Raw genomic sequence first — 23,934 nt, 5'->3', positions numbered from 1 at the left:
ATTTTAATTTCAAGAAACTCTCTCTGCAAACAGCCCTCAGTTGTCAGGTATCTCATGATAAGACGCTGACGTGAACAGCAAGGGTGTCACCTGTCACCTGACCCATTTGTGATACTTATGGACCGGATATCAACACATACCCAGCAGGGGCTTTCAGAGTGTGTTGGCATCTCTGTTATCCTTTTTGATGTCTCTGGACTGTAACCATAGATGAGTACTGAAGCAGTTTACAGCTCAGTGTGAGAGTCACAGTGAGGCTCAACACCTACAAGTTTTGATGGAGGATGATGAGAAAATAAGTGGATTTCTTAATGCGAGTGGAGTAGGAGCAGCTTCATGCATCTAAGGATCTTATTCAGTGGTAAAATTGAGACTGACCACAGGTGTGGGGTATTATCTGTAAATATGCAGCTTTGTATGAGATCATGATGGTAAAGATATGGAGAGAATTTGATCTTATAATCTATACATGGCTGTTTTTGCATGTTCCATATGTCAGCATGCGTCTGGATTCCTGCATGTGTTGCTCAGTGTGTGTCCGGCCACAGCAACAGACAGCCTAATATTACGAGAACAGGTTGAGAGGAAGGAGTAGCCCCCCAACGTGTCCGCGTGGTGAAAGCACCTCTTCAGCACACGGCAGCTGTTCACATTTCCTGCGTATTGGATGTCGCGCGGTGGCTAGCTCTCATTTGCTGAGTGCATTATTAACAGATGGACATCCCAGCTCTGCGTTAATATTGGGAAATGGGAGAAATGTGGAGAGTGCTGTGGACACACACATACACACACCACATCCCTGGAACAGCTGCTGCTGCTCAAGAAATGTGTGTGCAGATATTTGTTGCTCAGTGTGTACCCTCTGTTGGTGTGTTTGTGTGTATGTGTATGTGTGTGTGTGTGTGTGTGTGTGTGTGTGTACATGGCAAGACAGATGACTGTATGAGGTAATGTTTGTGTGCGTGTGTGTGTGTGTGAGAGAGAGAAAGAGAGAGAGCAGGGCTGCTTGTGTGGGCCATCTATGTGGCAGAAGAATTCCCCTTTGACCTTATCCCGGCTTCATTGAATCACTTGGAGTGATTTGATTAGCCGTAAATGCACGACTGTCAGCACTGTACATTCAGCTGCAGGGAACCAGTTGCATGACACTGTTTGTGCTGTCATATTGAATTACACCAAGATAAAGGGCTGTTTCACCAGTTTAAATCAAATGACTAATAGTCTCGCATTGCCAGACCTTCCTCCACAGCGCTGCGGAGGAAGGTCTGACTAGTCCACACATCATTCTGGGATGGAAGAAAAACGTGCTCTGGTTTATTGGCATTTCTTAAACCAATCACAATCGTCTTGGGCGGCGCTAAGCGTGGGATGGAGCAACGGTGCCGCTGCAAAATAGTCTCAGGAAGGAACTTGTTTTGGTGGAACATGTGTACGTTCAAAAGTAGTTTTAGTCGTGCAACAGAAAACTGAGAATTACAACATAAAGGTAACACAAAGGTAATGGACATCCGGACGAAAAGAAGGACATTCCGAGAGTGGAACGTTGCGGATATAGACTAAATGACTAATAGAATAAAATAGTGCCTGGAAATGAGCTGTTCTCTTGCACAGGAAGTGGTGAGTTTCTGGCAGCATGACAGTAAGCAGCAGTTCTTTTGATGGCTCTTGATTGACACGTCATTGTATTCTAACTCCTTCAGGACTTTTTGGACTTTAAAAATGGGTCAGATTGTTAGTTTCATTCCAAGTTCCCTTTTCGCTGTTGCTTGGATACTTTTTGAGAGTTCCCTCAAACAGCTGTCTATGGCCAGGCAGAAGTGTCTCTGACTTACAGTTTTTTCCGATTGCTAAACGAGCACAACTGGAGTCACATGTGCAAAACTCAAACTACAGTCTGCACTACCAACAGTCACCTGAGCTAAACAGTTCACATCACCTGCCAAACTCATTCAAAGCAACACAACTCTTAACACACGTCTCAAAACAGGCTCAGTGCAGCCAAACACTATGGACAGTCCTCACTGAGATAACACACACTGTCACTCAGAACACACTGAGGGTAAAAACACTAGCATCAAACACCAATACAGAAATTACAAACTTTCTCATCTTTACAGTTTGAACAATTTGAGTGACTTGACACTACTCAATAGTTTATTTAAGGAAAAAATATAGATTGTATAACATACCAATTTTTACATACGGTAAACAAGAAGGAATGAAAATCAGCAGTTTTCTTCAATATAGCATTTTGTCTCTAGTAATTTATGGAATTACTGGGTGAAAAAACTAAAGGTACATACGTAACAGTACCAAAGAATAGTGTGACTAATCCTGCCTCTCTCCAGCATCATGTGACAAGTTTTCTTCATCACATTGGATGTCTGCATCATCTCTAAATACTAATGAATGTGGTGTTTCTATTGCTTTCACCTCCATTACTTTCTAAAAAAACGTAAGAACGCAGTTTTACTATTGTAAAGATATAGTGTTTTTCACTTTTTTTTATAGCTGTGTACATAACCTCAGACATCTTACCTGGACATATTGGTATCTTTGCTCTTTTACCTGTTTCTCTTAAACAGTACAGTGTAGAATTGTTTCATTCTTATTTGGTGTTTGTATACAAAAAAAGGCTTTCTGAGCTTTCTCTATATAAATACCATATATGTTCACTAACTAGTCTAAAACTAGACACCTACTTAGGCTTTCAGCTAAAATTGCAATCAGCAGTGTTTGATAGGCACCAGACTGAAATCTATTCTGTGTTGAATGTGTGGTTAACAGTTTTGACAGCAGTGTGTTAGCATTTGAACAAAGTGCTGTAAATCTACAGTGTTGTGCACGTTGTGGTTAAAGTCATGGGATAAGTGTGTAGAGTTTTGAAAACTGTGTTCAAGCAATGAAAAATGACCTAGAGTTTGGTCCACATGAACTGCTGCTATGCAGACTGTAGTCAGAGTTTTGCACATGTGACTCCAGTTGTGCCCACTGTCGTTTAGCAATCGAAAAAAACTGTAACATCATTTGGCCTTTTGAAATCTTTTGTTATTTTCTCCTTTATCTACCTACTATTGTTCCTCATTTTGGGAAAAAAGCATCCCCCAAATGACACAAATGAAATAAAAATCAATATAATTATGCCATATTAAAATAATAATAAAAGAGAATGAAAAAAATAGAAACTCTTAACAGCCATACAAATAGCTCAATGGTTAAGCCCCCACCGTAGACTTCAAGGCACCTAACCCTAACCCTAACCATTGCCTAATCCTAGTGCCTTCCATGCAGCGCTGCCTGGAAGACAACGTTGGGGGCTTTTACACCAAACACCATACAAATACTGAGCAGCAATTGCCTCATATCAAAAAAAAGCGTAGAGGGCCACTAGCCTGGAACCTCTCAGTTCGTTTTCGTTTTCCATGGGCCATTATCAAACACACAGACCAAAATGCCTCTGGACGCAATCAAATAGACCTACAACCAATCAGAGCAATGCAATGTGACCTACAACCAATCACAGCAACGAAAAGACTCTGAGCGAACACATGCAAAGGGTGGTGGTGCATGGTCCGTGTGGAAATAACAACTAAACATAGACTGAAATATTTCTGAAAACATCTGAGGCGAGCAATATGCAATACAGTAAAATAATCTTGATACGTATTTGATCAGAACTGCCTAGTTTGACAGTTTGACCTGAGTTTCTTGAGCCTGGTGCGTTGCACTAGAAGAATATATATATATATAGAAGCTGTATGCCAGTTATGTATGGTATAGTTTCGGTAAGCATGACGCTCCTCTGTCAGTCATTGTTTTAAACCAGCCCCATGTGAGATAAACAGCTGTGATTGGTTCGTCCAGGTTCTGCCCGGCTGGAAATCTGTCTGAATGGAGGGGGCCAGACATACCTACCAGAGCAAATGAAACACAAGCTCGCAGATTTGTCTGGTTTCCAGGCTAGAGGGCCGCCCAAAGAAGCAAAAATGTCCTCAACATACAGCAAATCCAAAAGAAGACATACCATGATTATCCACACTGACTGACAGGTGATCTGTAGCAAGTACAGAACAGGTAGTGAGCACTTTGCAATACATAGCTATTGGAGACAAAATAAAAAAAGATGATATTGAAGATTCCCCAAACCCATTTCGTGAAGAAAACAAAACTGACTCAACAACAATGACTTCTTCTTGCTAACTGAAGGAAAATTAACTTCCATTGTTTCTGCTTCATGCCTGATCACCAGCACTGTAAACTGTCTGAGTATGGCCAATCTTTCTGTCTTACAGCTGAGTCTATTTATTGTCCAACACAGAACTCAGTCCAACACATTCAATAGTTATAAGCATTCACAGTTAAATTATCAAAGGACAATACTATGTATGATTTGACAAACCAAACTTTGTAACCTACACTTGTATGATGTATATGCAAAACCAAATGCTTAGCTGTGAAGTCAGGTATTGTTTTGTGTAGTGATTTAAAAGAAAAGAAACGGGTCTAGCCCTTTAATGACATTAATTGTATACTGTTTGACTGAGGTCTGAAGGAAATGAAGAACTGTTCAAAGAGTCTGCATGTTCTCCTACTGTGGATGTTGCAGTTATTGAAAGTATATCTGTGTAATCTCCTGCATCCGTCCTCTGGCTTCTTGAAGCAGTGTTCAGTCACTGGCAAAGAATGACTCATTTCACCCTCTTCATTCCTATGTACCTTCTCTTACCCATTTGTCACCTGGGTATGTAAACACAACCAAGCACTTCCTCCATGTTGCCCTACCATTCCTAAACCAGCTACTCATTGAGGAGGACATAAAACAGGCTACTTCCTGTGTACCTCTAGCAACTTATGGGACAGGAACAACACAGAGTCCGAGGCTTATCTGAAGTGTCTCCAGCCATCCGTAGACGTTTTTGTTAACTCAGCCAACCATCAAGAGTCCAGGACAGTGGAACAGCACACTTAGAGCAACACATTCCTCTTCTTCTTTTAAAGCAAACAGCTGAGGCAGAAGCTGAGGAGTGTGATGGAAGTTTCATAAAAGCTTTCTTATGCCATTCACTTATAAAGTTTGTTTGGTAGAACCTTTAATCACAGAAAACTTACTTTGGACAAAATAGTCCAAATTTACAACCTGTAACAATATGGTCTCAGGGGAGCTACACGGAGGTCCGCTGTCTACTTGGAAGGGCTGTTAGTAAGTAAAGAAACTGAAACTGTCGAAAGTTGAATATTTGCTAAAACAAAATATTTTTTAAGTGTGTCACTATGGTTTTAAAAAGTTAAGCAAATTCTGATTTGTCTCATTTCTGGCTCAGTGAAACATTACTGTAATTGGTTGGACCGAGCTAATGAGCAGAAGTTGAAGGAATGATGTCGTCTTTATTTTGTCGGCAGGTAGATTTTTTTGTAACACTGGAAAAGCCTGTGTTTGAGTATCCAGCCAGGTAAAAGGTAGCAGAGATTTCTTTATATAGGCCTAATTGTATTCTAAAGTTATCTGTTGTAGTTCTGGCTGATACTGGGGCAGCACCAACAGGAAAGAAGGAAATTCAACGAAGAACAACTAAAAGCTAAAAAGGAAAGAGAAACACAACGTGCGAAACCCGAGTCACACTCGGGTGGGCTTTCAACAGATGGAGACAATTACGGGATTGAAAATGATAAAAAAAACGCCCCTGAACATCTATTTCATTCATAAAATAACTTTATAGTATGCAATGTGGTTGTACGTCAGTAGCTGACATTAACTGACGTCCCCGTTCCATTTATGGCAGACCTTTTATTCCTTTTAGTCCGTGTTTGTGTTGGCCTACTATTTTCTCCTCCCTTGTCCCCCTGTACTTGTATACAGCGTCTGTGGGTTTCATATAATATTATATAATATTATTATATTCAATATATATTAATCTAAGTTATTATTACGTTGGTTGCTTCAACAAACTCCTAATGCTTTGGCTCGTGACCCAGTGACAGTGATACCGTTACCTGGTTCAGCTCACGAGACATCCAAAGTAGGCTAAGTTACCGTATGAACACTTTGACTCATTGGGACTTTGTCTTGTTCAGCGTATCGCCCAAAGTTAGATAAGTCCATACATACCCTTCTCATCTCCGTGCGTGTTGTAATTCTGTCTGATGCACCCATTGTTAGCCTAGCTTAGCACAGATCCTGGAGGTAACCGGCTCCATCTAGCCTACTGCTCCCAATAAGTGACAAAATAACGCCAACATTTTCCTATTTACATGTTGTGATTTGTATAGTCACAGCGTGTACAAATGACAAGGTCACATGACACACAGCCATCTTCTAACCGTATACATACTGGGAACTATATTCTCAGAAAGGCGAAGCACTGCTACTTCTGCTACTTGGGTGGAGTGATTAGCGCAACACCTGAAAAGCCCCGTTGTTACTCTCTGCTCCTCACCCCAGGGCTTCTCAGGTGCTGCGAGCAAATCACTCCGCCCAAGTATATGTATAAGCTAGGCTAACGGTGGGTGCGTCAGACAGAATTACGACACGCACGGAGATGAGAAGGGTATGTATGGACCTATCTAACTCTGGGGGATACGGGGAATAAGACCAAGTCCCAATGAGTCGGCGTGTTCCTTTAATAAACCAAAAAGTACCACAGTACTGTACTTAAAATCAACATGGATTGGGCTATGCAGACTTTGAAAGACTTCCTGTATGTTCGGCTCTGGCTGCCATATCTCTTTGCCATATATTGCTAAGTGTGGATCATTTGGGAGCTTTGATTGTCATACTGCCTCTATATGCCAAATCAGTTATATAACCAGATGAGTGCAGGATTTTATCACTTGCTGCCATCTACATAAACAGTCTATTCAGGAGACCTAATAGGTCTCATGGCCTGTTGGCAAGGCGACAGCGGTGCCAGGGTAATAATTAACTGAATGAAGGCCTGGGCCCGATGCTGGCAGGGTTGTGGTTAGCGAGTCCGGAGTCCAGTGCCAGCGGTCCTCTTGCTGTCCTGACAGGCTGCCAAATCAAAACCTTCAACAAACGCAGCGTGACGCCGGGATCCATCTCTGTGAGTGTGGTGGCGCCGCCGTGGACCGACTCAGCCGGGCCTGGCCTGTCTCTGTCCGCTGTCCACTGTCAGCTGGACACTTAACACACAGCATGTCAGGGCCAAAAACAGCAACACATGTCAGGAAGAGGAATTTATTGTGTCTGTATTAATTTATGTGAGGATTCCTGCACATAAACATTGCCTGCCATTTTTATTTCTACAATTGATGTTCAATTTTAGTTCAGATCCTCCAAAAAATGTAGCATACAGTGACACAGTCATGTGACACAGTCATGCATACAGTTGCATTACAAAGTAGTACTTCTACCAGTAGGCTATACTGTACCCTTAGTAACCTAAACTTTATGTAGGCTGAATATCACTTATCAAAACATGAATGACAAAGGGCTTCACGGTTACAAATGTTATTATACCGTATAAGTGTATACTACAAAAGAAGATAGACAAAATAAAAAATATATTTGAATAAAATCTAAAATGAAACAAACAAAGTGGCAATAATAATAACAAGTCAAGACAAATCAAGGATAAGGCAAACACATTCAGTCTAATAGGATGCTAACACTGGGGTATGATATTACTGAAGAGCCATAGTTAACATGTTGCAGAATGTTTAACTAACTGTAGTTGTGCTACAGTTTCATGACTTAGGGGTCTTCAAGGACCCCTTAGCTGAAGGAGAGACGGAGTAGGGACCCCCCTACTGCTGTACATATATTGTATAAAATTTAAAATAAGTTGCATGTTAAACTGGATCGGATGGATGAAAATAAATGGATATATATTATTTATACATCATGTTTTAATGTTAAACATATATGTGGAAGGCACAGTGACTCCTTAATCTTAACTGTATGGCTACCATAGTGGCTACTTTAACTATAATAAGCTTATCTTCAATGTGTAAATTAACTGTTGTTGTATTTTTTTCACAAAAAGGCCAAATTATCTTTCCTAATAATAGGCTGGATTCATATTATTATATATTTTCAGACATGTTTGAATTTTTGAAAAAAGAAACTTTCAAAAACATTTTAGACATAATTTGGCGGCCATCCTGCACTTACTCTGACGACCCCCTGTTGAATATCTCTGACTTAAAGGATCTTTTTATAATGTTATTCATTGTATAAAAATAAAAATAAAATCCCATGAAAAAGCATTAACCGAGAATGAATTGACCCTCCTAGTAAATATTGCCTGTGGATCTGATGGATCTGTTCTACTTTTATGGCGATGTAGCATAACTTGAAATAATGGGACGGACTTGACATGTGTATCAAGGGACAACTGGGAATCTAAAGTCTAAATCTTGGTAGAACGTTGCGTCCGAAGACTGGGAACACAGTTCCTTATGTGGTTATTACTCATGTGGATAAATATACAAAAGTTGCACAAAAATGGGATCGTAGCACCATTGTAAAATGTCTCACTAAACAAGGCACAGATAGCACAGTTTACCAGAGGAAAAAAGCAGATGGTTTTATCATTTCAGCTCCCACTGTACACAGCAGATTAAATCCCTGCACATTCAAACCTGTCATGTACTGTACAGGACAGGTGATGTGGACTGTAATTACAGGTTTTAGCGACACTAAGGGGAGTAGTCTTGCCACAGGGCTAAATGGATAATTGATTGCTCTGGAACAAGGTGATTAATGAACAATTGGGTGTTTACAGTTCACCTGATCTCCAGCGGTCACTGAAGGAGGACCTGCCATGACGGAGGCAAAACAGACAGGTGTTTGTTCCTCTGCACCTGTCCTTGCTTTCCTTCATGTGCCATTTAGGGGAGACCGGGGGTAGTTGTTACACGGGTCAGTACCAGGGATAGTTGTAACACGGGTCAGTTGTAACACATTTGGAATCACCTGATTCACTCTAAACATGCTCTGTTTAGTCCTTAATACACTCGTGAAGAAGCAGCCCCCTGTGACAGACACTGCACATTTTAGAAAGAAGAAACTCATATTTAGGTAGGAAAGTATTTTTTTAACTTTAAGGGATAGCAATGCCAGCTTTGTAGTTAAACTCAACAAACTTAAATCATGTTTATTGTATGTCTATATGGATATTTTTAATGCTGGTTGTTAGTGCTAATGTTTTAGCAGTTAGCTGTAAATTAAACTAGTTCATGGCAACACTAGTCTGGGTTAGTTATAACAACAGTCTGGGTTAGTTATAACAACAGTCTGGGTTAGTTATAACAACAGTCTGGGTTAATTGTAACAATAGTCTGGGTTAGTTGTAACACTAGTCTTGGTTAGTTGTAACAAGAGTCTTGGTTAAAAAATGTTACAACCTCCCCCAAGCAACATTTTGGTTGTATTTATGTTTTTTCTTTAAATTCTGGTCTTGGAAAAGAAAGACGGACAGAGGAGTGCCTCTCAACACATACACACACAAATATTATGTTAAAAAGTGATTTAAGTGTTGAATAAAAATTTCAATATCAAGTGTTTGTCATAATCCTAATTCCATGATGTTATATTTCACCTCAGGGTATGGACTATGGGGTAAAGTGTAAAATTTTCCTCCTTGTGTTTGAGAGTAAACCATACATTTTCTGTTTGGGTTGAGAGATAACAGCTCCACTATTTATTACAGACACATGTCATTAGTTTGTATCACATTTTGAACCCACTGGCGAAAAAGAGCTCCAAATGTCAAAAATGTTACAACTATCCCCAGTCTCCCCTATCGTATGTAAGTAAGAAGTATAGCAACAATTAGAAGAATGTTGCATGGGGTTGCTTAGAAATGTGTTTCAGAATGTAATGTGGGTCTCCTGTAGGATTTAAGGCAAGCTCTTTTTTTCTGAACACCAAATGTAACGCTTTATTTGCTTTAACTTTTACTTCAATTCCTTAGGAAATAAGATTTAGTCGTTCCCTATGGGTAAAAAAAAATGAGCAGTCACTTTAAAAAGGGTAACTGCATTGTATCTCATCTGTATACGATACCAATTTTAGATCTGTCTATAATTTGATTCAGTGTAATTACCCCAAACCATTTTGAAGGCGTATCATTCTGAGCTCTCATTTCGTCAAACCAGTTTGTCATGCTACCAAGCTTCACACTGATATCCATAGTATGTATGGCTGAATTTAAATTAAGCTGTATTCCCCTAGGATATAGATATTTCAAATCTCCTTTTGGTGTTTTCTTCCAAAATCACATTTAACATGTTTCATTTCTACATGTAAAACTTACCCTACGGTATGTATGTATTCAGCAGCTGCCTTCCCATTTAGACCCAACACAAGGCGGGGCATGACGAGCCAAGCAAGACCAAATCCATCTTAAAACCTCCATCCCACCTTAAATCTCCCTGTACTCCCATGAAGCTTATTCCCAGAGTTCCTTGCGGATGTGATGGGTTTCAAACCTGTTCCTGTGGCTCCAGGCTGATTGGTTTGTCTCACCTGGGCAGTTCTGTATGCATGTGACTGTGGCAAATAATACCTCATACTGAACCACCACATAGCGGGATTCCTCTTCTCTTCTGAACATTATGGAGGCTTCCATGAACTAATTTGACCCCCTTGCAGACAGGAGGGAATAGACGAGCAGTTACAAAAGGGAGGAGCAGTGAGAGAAAGATGGGTTAGGCTATGTCCACACTTGGCGTCTTTTTTTAAGCTGCCAGTGTCTGTTTTACATTATAATCCTAAGGAGTAAACTGCATTTTCAAAAAAGTCTGAGCGCCACCGCCAACTTCTTTTTTGCAGCTCAGAGGAACGTCTTTTCTGAAAAAAAAAAAAAACGCCCTACGTCAAGCGCTTTTTTGACAGCCGACCAATGACAAGTGGAGTAACCAGACCTGTCGTTTCCATAACAACAAGAATAAATGGTGTTGGAGCACAGCGAGTTATACGCTTATACGGTATGAGCTAGTGCTCCCTGTACAGGGAACTCGCTTTATTTTTATTTAACATTATCTATGGGAGCACCACTCTCTCTTTCTGTTCTTTCTCTAGCTCGCTCCATCGCTTAGTTTTATCTAACTTTAGCAGTGCTCCACATAGCAATGTAGCTAGGATACTGTAGCAGTAGCTGTTGTTATAGCAACACAAGACGTTCTCAGCTGCTTTTTGGAATAAAAATGCTGCCAGCTTCTTCTTTTTTTACTAAAAAAGCACCCTAGTCAACTTTTTGTTGTCAAAAAAGATGCCAAGTGTGAACAAAGCCTTAGAAGGCATTTTGATACAATCCATGTCTGCATGGTGTCTGTGTGTTAGCTACAATAGCATCTCCATTTTGATTTCTAGTGCACATTTGTGTCTGCAAATATGGATTTTATATGTAGTACAGATCCTCATGCATGTCTATGTTCCACATCTGTGTCCATTTTGGAACATATCTCATGAGTGAGGTGTGTTTACTTACATTACATTACAGAATTTCTGGGTACTTTCTCTTTTCGCTGCTATTTGGACTTGGCAGTTTGCAAAGTTGTCCACTGCCGATGTAGAGAAGGTTTAGAGAAGTGGCTGAGGGGGAAGAAGATGAAGATATGTCAAGAGACAGGAAGGAGAAATTAGATTAAAGATTAGGAAAGAAGAGAAAAGCATTGTCTTGAAATAAAGTGAATTGTCTCATGAAAAGGATGCTGTGAATTTGATTCTTGCTGTTACAAACCACTGAGGTGTCATAAGCATGTTTTGATGAATTTCATTCAAAATTTTCGGCTGAAGTTTGAGGGTCTGTTTTGGAATGAAAACTGCCAGATAAGACACCACTGATCACACTTAAGTTTGCAAAATGTCTAATGGTGAATCGATTTTGGCAAGAATGCACATAACATATTTCATAGTATTTAAGTCCCAAAATCAAAAAAAAAAAATGTCTAATGACGAAATGTTAAGAAACAGTGATGCTGTTCCAGTATTTGGCAATAGATCATAGTGCTCTAAATACTTTCAATGGGGGACTTTTGAAGGAGATACATGTGTTCTAACATTGTTAATCCAGTTCCTAATGGTTGGCAGTAGAGATTTGTAAAGGTAATATATCACTGAATACTCCTTTAAGATTTTTCATTTGTGTGTGGACTTTAAAGGTCACAGATACTTCGTAAAATACAATTTATTCAAAGTCGACAGAAGCAAAATAAAACTATGAAAAGACGTTTTGGGTCGTCTTTCCACTTTTTCAACCATCACAACTCTAGTTTTGGTTGAAATAAACACATAATTTACTGATTTACATGTGAAAATATGTTGGCTCTATACACGCCAAAAGTACGTATTTTTTAAATGGAGTCTGGTGGGTTTAGCGCTAGTGACATCAGAGCTGTTTCTGGTTAAACAGAAAGGGCTCAAAGAGGTTTTAAAGGTCTATCTCTGAAGAAATCCTTTCCATAATGTCAAATAATGACACTTGGAATATTAATCTGAGTCTGTCAGCGGCAAAACGAGCACTTTTGTGAAGGTAAATACAAGCTGGAGAATTGCCCTATTAACTTACATTGTAGCTTGTTTCTCCGCTGCCGACTGCAGCGATCTCGCTTAATACTGGACCAATGTCAAATATTGTTGTTCCCATCAGTCGCTTAGACACAAAAACATAGGAAAATAGGTTGAAAAAACGGTAGTTACCCTTTAATGGAGGCAAAGGCTGCTGGCTGTGCCTGGCAATGACAATAAGACCCAGACAGGGAGCCGGGCTGCTGGGGAGAACAAGAGGAGAAGTGGGGAGGTGGAGCTGGTGTGTGTGTGTGTGTGGGGCGATGCAGCAGAGCGAACATGGAGGGAATATCATCCATTTCCATGCTAATACCATGAGCCTTTTACATTTGGTATCCCTTCTGGTGTTTTGCTGATAAAGGAATTTCCCATCGTAGGATCAATGCAGTGTGACTTCCTCCTCATCACAGTACCACAGAGCAGACACCCATCCGTCAAATTCTTTTATGTATTCTTTAAAAAATAAGGGCAAAAGGATAAAAACAATGTGCCAAAGTCAGTTTTGCAGACTGCATGTACCCTTTCTGGTTTTGGTTGATTGTAGTTAGGCCTAATTTATAACAGTGGAAGTCCCAGTCACAACAGCATATAAAACGGCAACATTTCGGAGCAAAATCAGTCCATTTCAATGGAATATCCACGATCAGTGGATTTACTCATGCCAACCCGTTCTCACTCCCAACTCGTAAAATACGGACGCTTTGTCAGTATCTCTCAGTGTCAGATACCAACGCAAAAATGTTAGCGCTTATTCTAAACTTAGCGTCTGTATGGAATGCACCAGGCAGAGCAGCAGCTCGACCACGGCGCTGTAAGATGACGTAGTATTAAGAGAGACAATAGTTGAGAATAGTATAAAAGACCGAAAATCTGCATAAGGAGGTTGGTTGGGGGTCAAGCAACTCAGGACTTTCACCCAGCAGACTGGGTTTCATGTCCCGTTCTTGTCCTGGATGTCACTGTAACATACATTTTGTAAACCCACCCACCATCTTTTCCTTAAACCGAACTGTCCGTTCTTGTGTTGCATGTCAGTTAAACAAACGTCCCGACCCAGAGCGTCAAAAAGTGACGCTAAGAGTCAGGGGTGTCGGACCTGGGGGTGGAAAGGGGACTGAGTACCCAGGGCCCTCATGTGAGGAGGGCCCAAAAAGATGCTAGAATGAATAGCTGTGGATATGGATAGGGGCCCATAGAGAATACCTTTTTGCATCATTAACAAACGCCAAAGGCACCTGACCAAGCGTCGCTTTTTGATGCAATGCAAGTGAGAATGTGTTGCAACCCTCATGCAGGTAAAGTACAGTTGTGCATTGCTTTTGCATAGTTCAAATTTGGTAGACTTAGACACAGGAATGTTGGGGGATCAGAGAGAACCAGACCGTCCAAAATGGAGCATGCTGTCACGTTCGCACACCATCCAATTTGATATAATCCTGCTCTGCTGGATGAGAAACATTCACTGTGCCACAAACTAAACTAAGCGTAACCAAAAGAAGCCACTGCACGTCACACAAATAGAAACTCTGTTACTAAGCATTCAGCCTCAGCTTGGTTTACGAGGATGTACTGATCATTTTGCTGTGACACTTCCTGATCTAACTGGGCACTCTGACCTATCTTGGTCTTGGAATCTAGCCCCACAGTGCAGGATACATGCATTGTCAGTTTGGGTCTTTAATGGGACTTGTTAATGAGATAAATCAGTAGTCCAGGCTTGTTTTCTCAACTCAGGAACATTTCTAAGATTAAACCACTTGGAAAAACTTGACAACTGTCATTCATCACATCACATCTTGATTCAGTGATAGAGTAGTTGAGTCCGACTGGAGTCGCTATGTTCTGGACTCGTGACTCGACTTGGACTCACACTGATGACTAGGACTCAAGGATTAATGAAATCAGACTCGAGCATTCATAAATTGGACTTGGAAGTTGGATGAAGTTTCTGACTACTTTATTTCTTATAGTTCATAACAATTTGACATAAGACATTGATACATATCTAGTCTGTAACTGGAGTAAGTCCCGGACTCTAGTCTGACTCGAGTCGCTATTCTTTGGACTTGTGACTTAACTCAGGTAATGGTGACTCAACTCAGACTCAATTACTGGGTTCTGGAGACTTGACTCGGACTCGGACTAGACAGTGGGTGACTCGGCTACAGCACTGTCTTGACTAGTAATGCCCTGTTTACTGAACTGAGCACACAGATTGTTTTCCCCTTGGACAGATATTTGACATATTTCTCAAGACCAAACTACTGGACAGATGTGAATCTGTGTAACTACTGTGGAGCAGAACATTTAAAAAAAAAACTGACACCATGCCAGTTAAATAAAAGTTTAAATAATAGGTTTACACACAATAAACAATAGTGTGGGACAGTCTCTGAAAAAAAACGTCTACGCACACACCTACAGCATTCTGTACACTCAAACATTAAAACTAGGGGAGCAGCAACACTTCCCTTAGCTTCTGCTGGACTGACTCACTCTTTCCCACTGCCCTGTGAAGGTCCACAGTGGGACAAAACAACCCTACACTGTGCAGTCTGTGACAGCCAGTGTGGAGAGAGAAAACAGATGCTGCTGCTACCACGGGGACCCAGGACTGGCAACACTGAGGACAGCCATGTTAGACCACTATTATCCAGTGTTATTAGTCCCGTAAAGGGTAACTACTAAGTGACTGATGGGAAGAACAATCTTTGACATTGGTCCAGTATTAAGCGAGATCGCTGCAGTCAGCAGCGGAGAAACAAGCTACAATGTAAGTTAATAGGACAATTGTGTATTTACCTTCACAAAAGTGCTTGTTTTGCCACTGACAGACTCAGATTAATTGTGTCTGACAACATTATGGAAAGGATTTTTAAGGAGGTCAACCTTTCTGTTTGAGAGTAAGATCTTTTTTTTAAACATAAAAACGTCCACCAAATTGCGTTCACTAAAGCCACCAGACTCCATGTAAATAAAGCATCGAAAAAAAGACTAAAATACGCCGTTTTGGGTCGTCTTTCCACTTTTCCATCCATCACAACTCTAGTTTTGGTTGAAATAAACACATAGTTTGCTGATTTACATGTGAAATTATGTTGGCTCTATACACGAGTATGTCTTTTTTAAATGGAGTCTGGTGGGTTTAGGGCTAGTGACTTCAGAGCTGTTTCTGGTTAAACAGAAAGGTCTCAAAGAGGTTTTAAAGGTCTATCTCTGTAGGGATCCTTTCCATAATGTTGTCAGACACTTAGAATATTAATCTGAGTCTGTCAGTGGCAAAATGAGCACTTTTGTGAAGGTAAATACAAGCTGGACATTTGCCCTATTAACTTACATTGTAGCTTGTTTTCGCCAGTGCAAACTGCAGCGATCTTGTTTAATACTGGACCAATGTCAAAGATTGTTGTTCCCATCAGTCGCTTAGACACAAAACCATAGGAAAATAGGTTGAAAAAAAAGGTAGTTACCCTTTAAGGAGATCAACCACAGGTGGGACATCTGCATCAACTGCTAATCAGTATCATGCAAGGATAACAGCTACGGCTACAACAAGGCCAGGACTCTCTTCTAAGTGATGCAGACACAACTATAGGTAAAATAGGAAAGACAAACAGCATGTACTCTTTGTAGTTGGCATTGTATTGGCATACAGCACCCTCTGGTGGGTAGATTCATTCTAAAAAATTCTGTGTAGGATTTTGCAGAATTTACAGGTTATTATCCACAGTGTTGGTCAAGTTACTTCAAAAATGTAATACATTATGGATTAGTAGTTACTGTCATATGAGAATAATTAGATATTCAGTGTGCCAATGTCCTGCAATAGCAGCAATTGGCACAAATTATCAAGACCCTCTGTCCTCCCCTCTGGGAGACAGTATCTTCAATGGGTCAAACATGTCCATGTCTTTCTGTCTGGCAGTACATGCTGGAAAATTAAAAAGATAGCTAGACATGTCAACCATCAAAGTCCAGCAACAGGAAAAACGTCACAGATTTTTTGCCAAAATGTATGAGTTGGTGAATTATTTTATGTTGGGTTAAATGCGGTGTAACACGCATTACTGAGATTGTAACGGGTATAATATTACCGAAAATTATATATATATATATATGTGTGTGTGTATATATAAATGTGTTATATTACTGCGTTACAGCAAAAAAGAATACATTACTGTAATTGCGTTACTTTTGCAACGCTTTACTCCCAACACTGATTATCCAAATTTGAAATCAGAAAATGAAAATCGCACCATGAATGTCTACTAATGCCACATCATGAACGTTTATAGCCCAGTGAAATTAATTTTGCCTTCACCTATGCTGCAAGAGAGCCCCTTTTTTTTATTGGTAATACTACATCCTGTCTTATGTCTAAAGTCCAGATTTATTCCATAGTAAACAAGTGTGCGTGAGTTAATGAAAGACAGATTGCTCTGCTGAAGACATTAAACAGGAGGGGAAATGATAGGATCCGTACCCATGAATTTTCTGGGCCCCATGGGGAAGCACTTTATGGTGATTCCTTTCACAGACCGAGAGCTGGAGGCTCCATTATCACCTCCCTGGATTAAGCTGTGACTGCTGACAGGCACACAGGGTGTATAAATGTCAGAGCACCGGGCTGCTCCACAGGTCAGATTGAGGCTTCGCAAAAAGCTGACTAAAAAAGTGACAGATTTATGAGCTCAGGGCCCAAAAGCAGAACATGTATTGCTTATCAAGTTGCTATGTTGCAAACATAAAAAAACATAAAAATGTTTTTATTTCTACGGATGCAAATTGTGGAAGTCATCATTGGAGATGGTTGTGTTTCTTTCTTGTGTACTCCAGATACAAGGGATCAGACAGGTCATGGTTTACACCTGTGACCACAACCTGAAGCTTCTTTTTAGGCTTCAAATCTATTTTCTTCCAAATTACACGTGGCACTTCAGTGAATGTGTAATCTATAGTGCTGTGAGCGCTGCCTAAATGTCTGAGCCCAGAGCAGTACTGTGGCAAAACATGCTGCTTTCACTGTGTAGACACTGACACAGACTATTTTAGGAAGTTATCTGTTGTTGAATCCAGATGGGCCACCTGGATGAAGTTCTTATCTGACATGTCCAAAATGTAAACTCTCAGGATCTAACAATAAGATGCTTATTTTTTTTTATTTGGCAGTCTAGCTCACTGGATTGCTGGGATAAAGCCTGAGGGACGGCTGTGGCTCATGTGGTAGAGCGGTCATCTACCAATCGGAAGGTTGGTGGTTTGATCTATGTCGAAGTGTCCTTGGGCAAGACACTGAACCCCAAATTGCTCCCGATGCTGCGCCATCGGAGTGTGAATGTGTGTAAATGTTTATCTGATGGGCAGGTGACACCTTGTACGGCAGCCTCGGCCACAGTGTGTGAATGTGTGTGAATGGTTCCTGTAGTGTGTAAATGTGCTTTGAGTAGTTGTTAAGAATAGAAAAGCGCTATATAAATACAGTCCATTTATATCCAGTGCGTCCCTTCTCTGCTATCTACTTTGTGATTTTGCAAGGCCACCATCGCTGCATTCGTGGGTTAGCGCCACCCAGATGATTGTGATTGGTTTAAAGAAATACAAACAACCCAGAGCGTTTTTTTTCTCCTATCCCACTAGATAAACCGGTGTAGCCAGAGATAGTTGTTGCTGTGCGAGACTAAGCTTGGTGATAAATGATCCCACATTTCTTCTGAGATGATTCAATATGTTCTCAGAGGGAGTTAATTGAATATCACAACAACAAAAACTTTCAATGGCACACTGATATGATACAAGAATTTGATCTTAAAATCTCCACTTCAAACTTCTGAAACCATTTTTTTCTAACTTCCAATGCTTAAAAAAATCAGGGAGAAAACAGAATCATTCTGTACTATTTAATAACCATCAGTGGGCATCTTCAACACAAAAAGCCTAAGGAAGGAGTGATGGGTGACCGAAACTTTTGTTCTAGTAATAACTCTATTGAAAAGGTAGGACAAATAAGGAAGACTTATGGTTCAATTGTGGAACATACTGTATGTCTCCACTGTTGAAAAGGTGCAATATGTCAAAGAAAATGCACTTGTGTCTGCACAATCTTTCCCATAAACGCTTGACCGCAGTGGAGCGAGACAGCAAGACGGTATTCTTACTTTTCCTGGATGGCTCCAGTCTAGGACAAGGTGAGTCCTAACCGCTGTAATCATTTTGTGTACAATTATTCAACATGGATTTCTTTTTTACATGGCCATGGGACAAAGGTCAGGGACAAAAAAAAACAGGAATATGATATGAATATGATAGCATTTTGAATTCACCTGAGAATAAGATAGGTCTCTGTTTGACTTGTTTCAGAAAAGCCTATGTTGGAAGAAGGGAAACAACTAATGAAGTTTCTGGGAAAGAGAGGGTGAAAGACTGAATGTATTCTGCTCGACTGTTGAAAGAGAAGAATTGCCTTCATGAGTACATGTACACATAATGTAACCATGCCTAATTTTCTGTGACAGCCACTGTACTCTTGGTGACCCCTTTCCCTCCGTGCTAAAGAAAGCTAATCTTCACGTTAACATTTTGACGAGCGCCTTTTTTTTTTGCTGCCGGTAGCAAACTGTGCTGCCCACGCCAGCCATGTAGCAGAGGCAAACAAACACCGCATGGGAGCAATTTTCAGGGGCACAACCAGACAAAATGAGTCTTTAATAACACTCTGCGGAGGGCCTTGTAATTGCAAGCGAGTGGAACATTTTCTAGTGGAACATTAGCATGCCCAGTTAGCCTGTAGCTAACCGTGCAGCTGAAACCACATGAGATGTTGAAGATTGCAGGCTGGCAGAAGTTGTTTTGCTCGGTTTGGGTTTTCAGTCAGGGTTGGTTGGCTGAGTAAACACTATGTGAATGGGCAGGGCGTACGTGCAGCAAGATTCTAAACAAAATCAAGGAAAGTACAAATTTCCCTGATGTTTGGCACAAGTTGGAAGTTGTGTTGTTTCTGGTTAGCAATTAGAGGATGTGACTGTCAACGTAATTATAACGTCCTAATTGTGGCTGTTCTGTTTCAAGTTGGATCCTAGTTTGGAAAATATACAGTATATTTTTTTTGTTGCCGTATTTCCTACCAGACATTTCAGGATTATGTTTGTTTTAATGCAATTCTACCACATGCACGTATTTCAATCAAACCTGTTGAACTTACAGAGACCGTCAAGAGCATTGAAATATCAAAGGCATGTTGAATAATGCATCTTTTGGGGATTCCGTGACATGCTCACAAAGTTCAGCGTGGCAGATGTTTGCAGAGTTTAAATGCGGGTCATCTGCCTTTCTCTCAAAGTATCTGGATAAATATAATATATAATATTAATATATATAAATATAATAATACATATAAAGAAATTCACCTCAGATGTTTACATTTGATGAAAATCTGCTATTATCCAAGATATGGATGTATCTCACAATTTCCTCAGTTGCCTTTATTTGATGTTCTTAAGCCTTACTAGTTTCCTTAGTCTATATTCCACTTCCGGGATTGCTCCGTTGCCTTCGGAAATTCCGCCACATGTCCGTCTCTTCGGCCAGATATCTGTCACCTTCCTCTTTCTTTGTGTTGACGTTCTAACCTCTGGTGGATTTGTGAGGACTATGGTTAACTGCTCCTCAGATCTCTGCAGGGTAAATCCAGACAGCTAGCTAGACTATCTGTCCAATCGGAGTTTTCTGGTGCACAACTAAAACAACTTTTGAACGTGTCAGTGTACTTTACATCCTTTATGAGTATCATTATGGGATTCATGTACAAATATTTTTAATTCTTCTGTCAAAGTGAAGTATTTTTGGCCTTGTTAACCTTTTCTGATACTAAGCTTTGAAAATGTCCCAGATAAAGATCGCTGGGCTCCTGCCAGACCTGGGTGGGGGCTGCGCCTCCTCAGGCATCACTGACCACTCTACCCATACACACATCTCTGCTTTAGTCTGGCTCTAAAGGGGAAGAGAAGAAGAGTATTCAACAGTTTAAACTGACCATTGGCTCAACAGATGTACACTGCTGGGATAAAGCCTGACATCTGGCGTGTCTCTCACACAACGCACGTCCCTCCCCTCTCTCTATCTACAATCTAAGAAATAAATCAGTAAAATAACAGAAAAAGCATAAATTAAAAAGAAATTTTGTGTGAAGCAATACAGAACATTTTTACTTAAACATTCTCTTAGACAAAGCTGCTCAGTTAGTATATTTCTGAAATTAAGTCTGTTCTTTATTAACTAAAGCTTTTTTGACACTATAAGGCTTTTTTTTAATGCTTCAGACACTTTTTTTTGACGTTTTTAATCTGGATAATAATTGTGGCGATAATGCCGTTGTGAATAGTTCACTACATTAGTTGTCGGAGAACAGATAAAAGTCCCATAATGCAATTTGAAATGTAAATAAACAGAAATACAACTGTGAATCACATTCTACGGACAGTTTCTGTTGAAATATACAGTCATACGTTATGTGTTCGTTATCGGGGCTTAGCGCCACCTGAGACAGTTGTGGGGTGATGGGTACAGTAGAAATAGAAGAAAAAAAGTCCCCTATCCCAGAAAAGATAGACGCTGTAGCGAGACCATACTCCATCGCTGACACAGCGCTGTGGAGATAGGTCTAGCAATGCGAGACTAACTTCTCAGCATGTGACAGCTGTAACCTGTCTTTGTGAACTCGGTGCACATCCAGTGACATTGAACCCATAGATCAGCTGGTACTTTATCAGAGACAGTTTCATTGACCTTCTGACTGAAAGTAGTTCTTCTCTCAACCAGAGCTCCAGTGGCTGATCTGCTGTGACCTTTTACCATTGCAGTTATGCTGTAATTAACAACCAGTCCTTAGGGGTGAATGGACGTAAGCCAAAACACTAAGCAAACGGGGAACTAACCGGTTCAACGCTAACCACACAACAGCACTTCTAGGATTCTTTCTATTTGCTTCTATTTGGAACAACCGCCAGTGCACGCTTTTAATCTGACAACAGATCTATGGTGCTCAGAAACAGCACAACTGCAGTCTCTAGAGCCAGCTCTAGCTCTACCCTCAGTGGACTGAAGCTTCTGAAGGAGAGGTCACTGGGGGTATTTGTAGGGTCACAAGGAAAGCTATAGTTGTTCATGTGAGGAAAAGACCATTTCTTCTTCACATGCTGTATTGTTCAGAAAAGCAAACCTGGGTGTACAGTAGCTGATGAAACGCCACTAATCAGGAAAATGAGTATGACTTAATTTAAGGTTGCTTTCACACCTGCCTCGTTTGGTCCGTTTACAACCAACCCTGGAGCGTTTGGTCTGATGATCCCGTTGGTTTGGGCTGGTGTGAAAGTTCATCTCAACTCTGGAGCAGATAAAACAAACAAACTCTGGTCCGCTTAAAAATGGGGGGCACGGTTCTCTTCCAAGTGAACTAGAGTTCAGTTCACTTCAGGTAAGAATGCAAACTGACCCAAACACAGGAAGTGAACCAAAAACTGAGCATTTACTAGCTGCAATGTAATGTAATGACTTGCAGCAAAGGGCCGCAGGGCAGTCGAACCCGGGCCAGCTGCGTAGAGGAGTAAACCTCTATATATGGGCGCCTGCTCTACCAAATGAGCAATCCAGGCGCCCCACCACTGTACTCTTGAGCAAGGCACCAACCCTCCAACTGCTCGGGGCACCTGTCCATCGACAGCTGCACCCCCCTTACTCTAACATTAGTGCATATATAGGTACTGAGCATGTGTTTTTATTTCAGCTCTGTGTGTAATATGTATAATAATAACATTACATTACATTACATGTCATTTAGCTGACGCTTTTATCCAAAGCGACTTACAATTAAGTGCTTTCAACTTTGAAGGTACAAACTCGAGACAACAAGTAGTAAGTGCAAGTATATTAGCTTTAAATAAGCAAAGCTACAAAGAGACATGAAAGTGCAAGTTTAAGAGTTTTTTTTTTTTTTTTTTTTTTTTTTTTTTAGTGTAGTCGGAAGAGATGTGTTTTTAGCCTTTGGCGGAAGATGTGTAGGCTGTCAGCCATCCTGGTGTCGATGGAGAGCTCGTTCCACCATTTGGGAGCCAGGACAGTGAACAGTCTGGATTTCGTTGGGTGATTAGTTCTCCCTCGCTGTGAGGGGGCAGCAAGCAGTTTGGCTGATGCAGAGCGAAGTGAGCGGGTTGGGGTATATGATTTGACCATGTCCTGGATGTAAGCTGGGGCTGATCCGTTCGTGGCCCTGTATGTAAGTACTAGTGTCTTGAAGCGGATGCGGGCAGCAATTGGTAGCCAGTGAAGAGAGCGGAGGAGTGGTGTAGTGTGAGAGAGCTTGGGGAGGTTGAAGACAAGTCGAGCTGCTGCGTTCTGAATGAGCTGCAGAGGTCGGATGGCACATGCAGGCAGGCCAACCAGGAGGGAGTTGCAGTAGTCTAGACGTGAGATGACTAGAGCCTGAACCAGAACCTGAGCCGCCTTCTGTGTTAGAAGGGGACGTATCCTTCTGATGTTATGCAGCATGTATCTACACGATCGGGTAGTTGGCAGTGAAGGAGAGTTGGTCGTCAGGTGTCACACCCAGGTTTCTAGCAGTCTGGCTGGGGACTACCACAGAGTTGTCAATTGTTATAGTCAGTTCTTGGGTAGGAGAGCCCTTCCCTGGAAGGAAAAGAAGCTCAGTCTTGTCAAGGTTGAGTTTCAGATGGTTAGTGGACATCCAAGAAGAGATGTCAGTCAGACAGGCAGAGATACGTGCTGCTACTTGAGTTTCAGACTCAGGAAAGGAAAGAATTAGTTGGGTGTCATCTGCATAGCTGTGATAAGAGAAGTTGTGCAAGTGAATGACAGATCCAAGAGAGTTGGTGTACAGAGAAAAGAGGAGGGGACCCAGGACTGATCCCTGGGGAACCCCAGTTTTGAGTGGGCAAGGTTCTGAGGTAGATCCTCTCCAAGTTACCCTGTAGGTTCGGTCTGCCAGGTAACATGTCAGCAAAGAGAGCGCAGAGCCTGAAACACCCAGATCCTGGAGTGTCGAAATGAGGATCTGATGGTTCACTGTGTCAAAGGCAGCAGAAAGGTCCAGAAAGATGATGATGGAAGAGAGAGAGGTTGTTATAGCGATGTGAAGCTGCTCAGTGACAGCAAGGAGGGCAGTTTCTGTTGAGTGACCAGCCTTGAAGCCAGACTGGTGAGGATCAAGAAGGTTGTTCTGGTGGAGATAGGTAGAGAGTTGATTATGAATGGCACGCTCAAGAGTCTTAGATAGAAATGGAAGAAGGGAGACGGGTCTATGGTTATTTACATCCGAGGAGTCAAGTGTTGGTTTTTTGAGTAGTGCGGTCACTCTTGCCTTTTTAAGGGCATTGGGGAAACAGCCATTTGAC

The sequence above is a fragment of the Perca flavescens genome, chromosome 12, assembly GCF_004354835.1.
Source record: "Perca flavescens isolate YP-PL-M2 chromosome 12, PFLA_1.0, whole genome shotgun sequence".
Lineage (NCBI taxonomy): Eukaryota > Metazoa > Chordata > Actinopteri > Perciformes > Percidae > Perca > Perca flavescens.
This window is presented reverse-complemented; position numbering follows the sequence as displayed.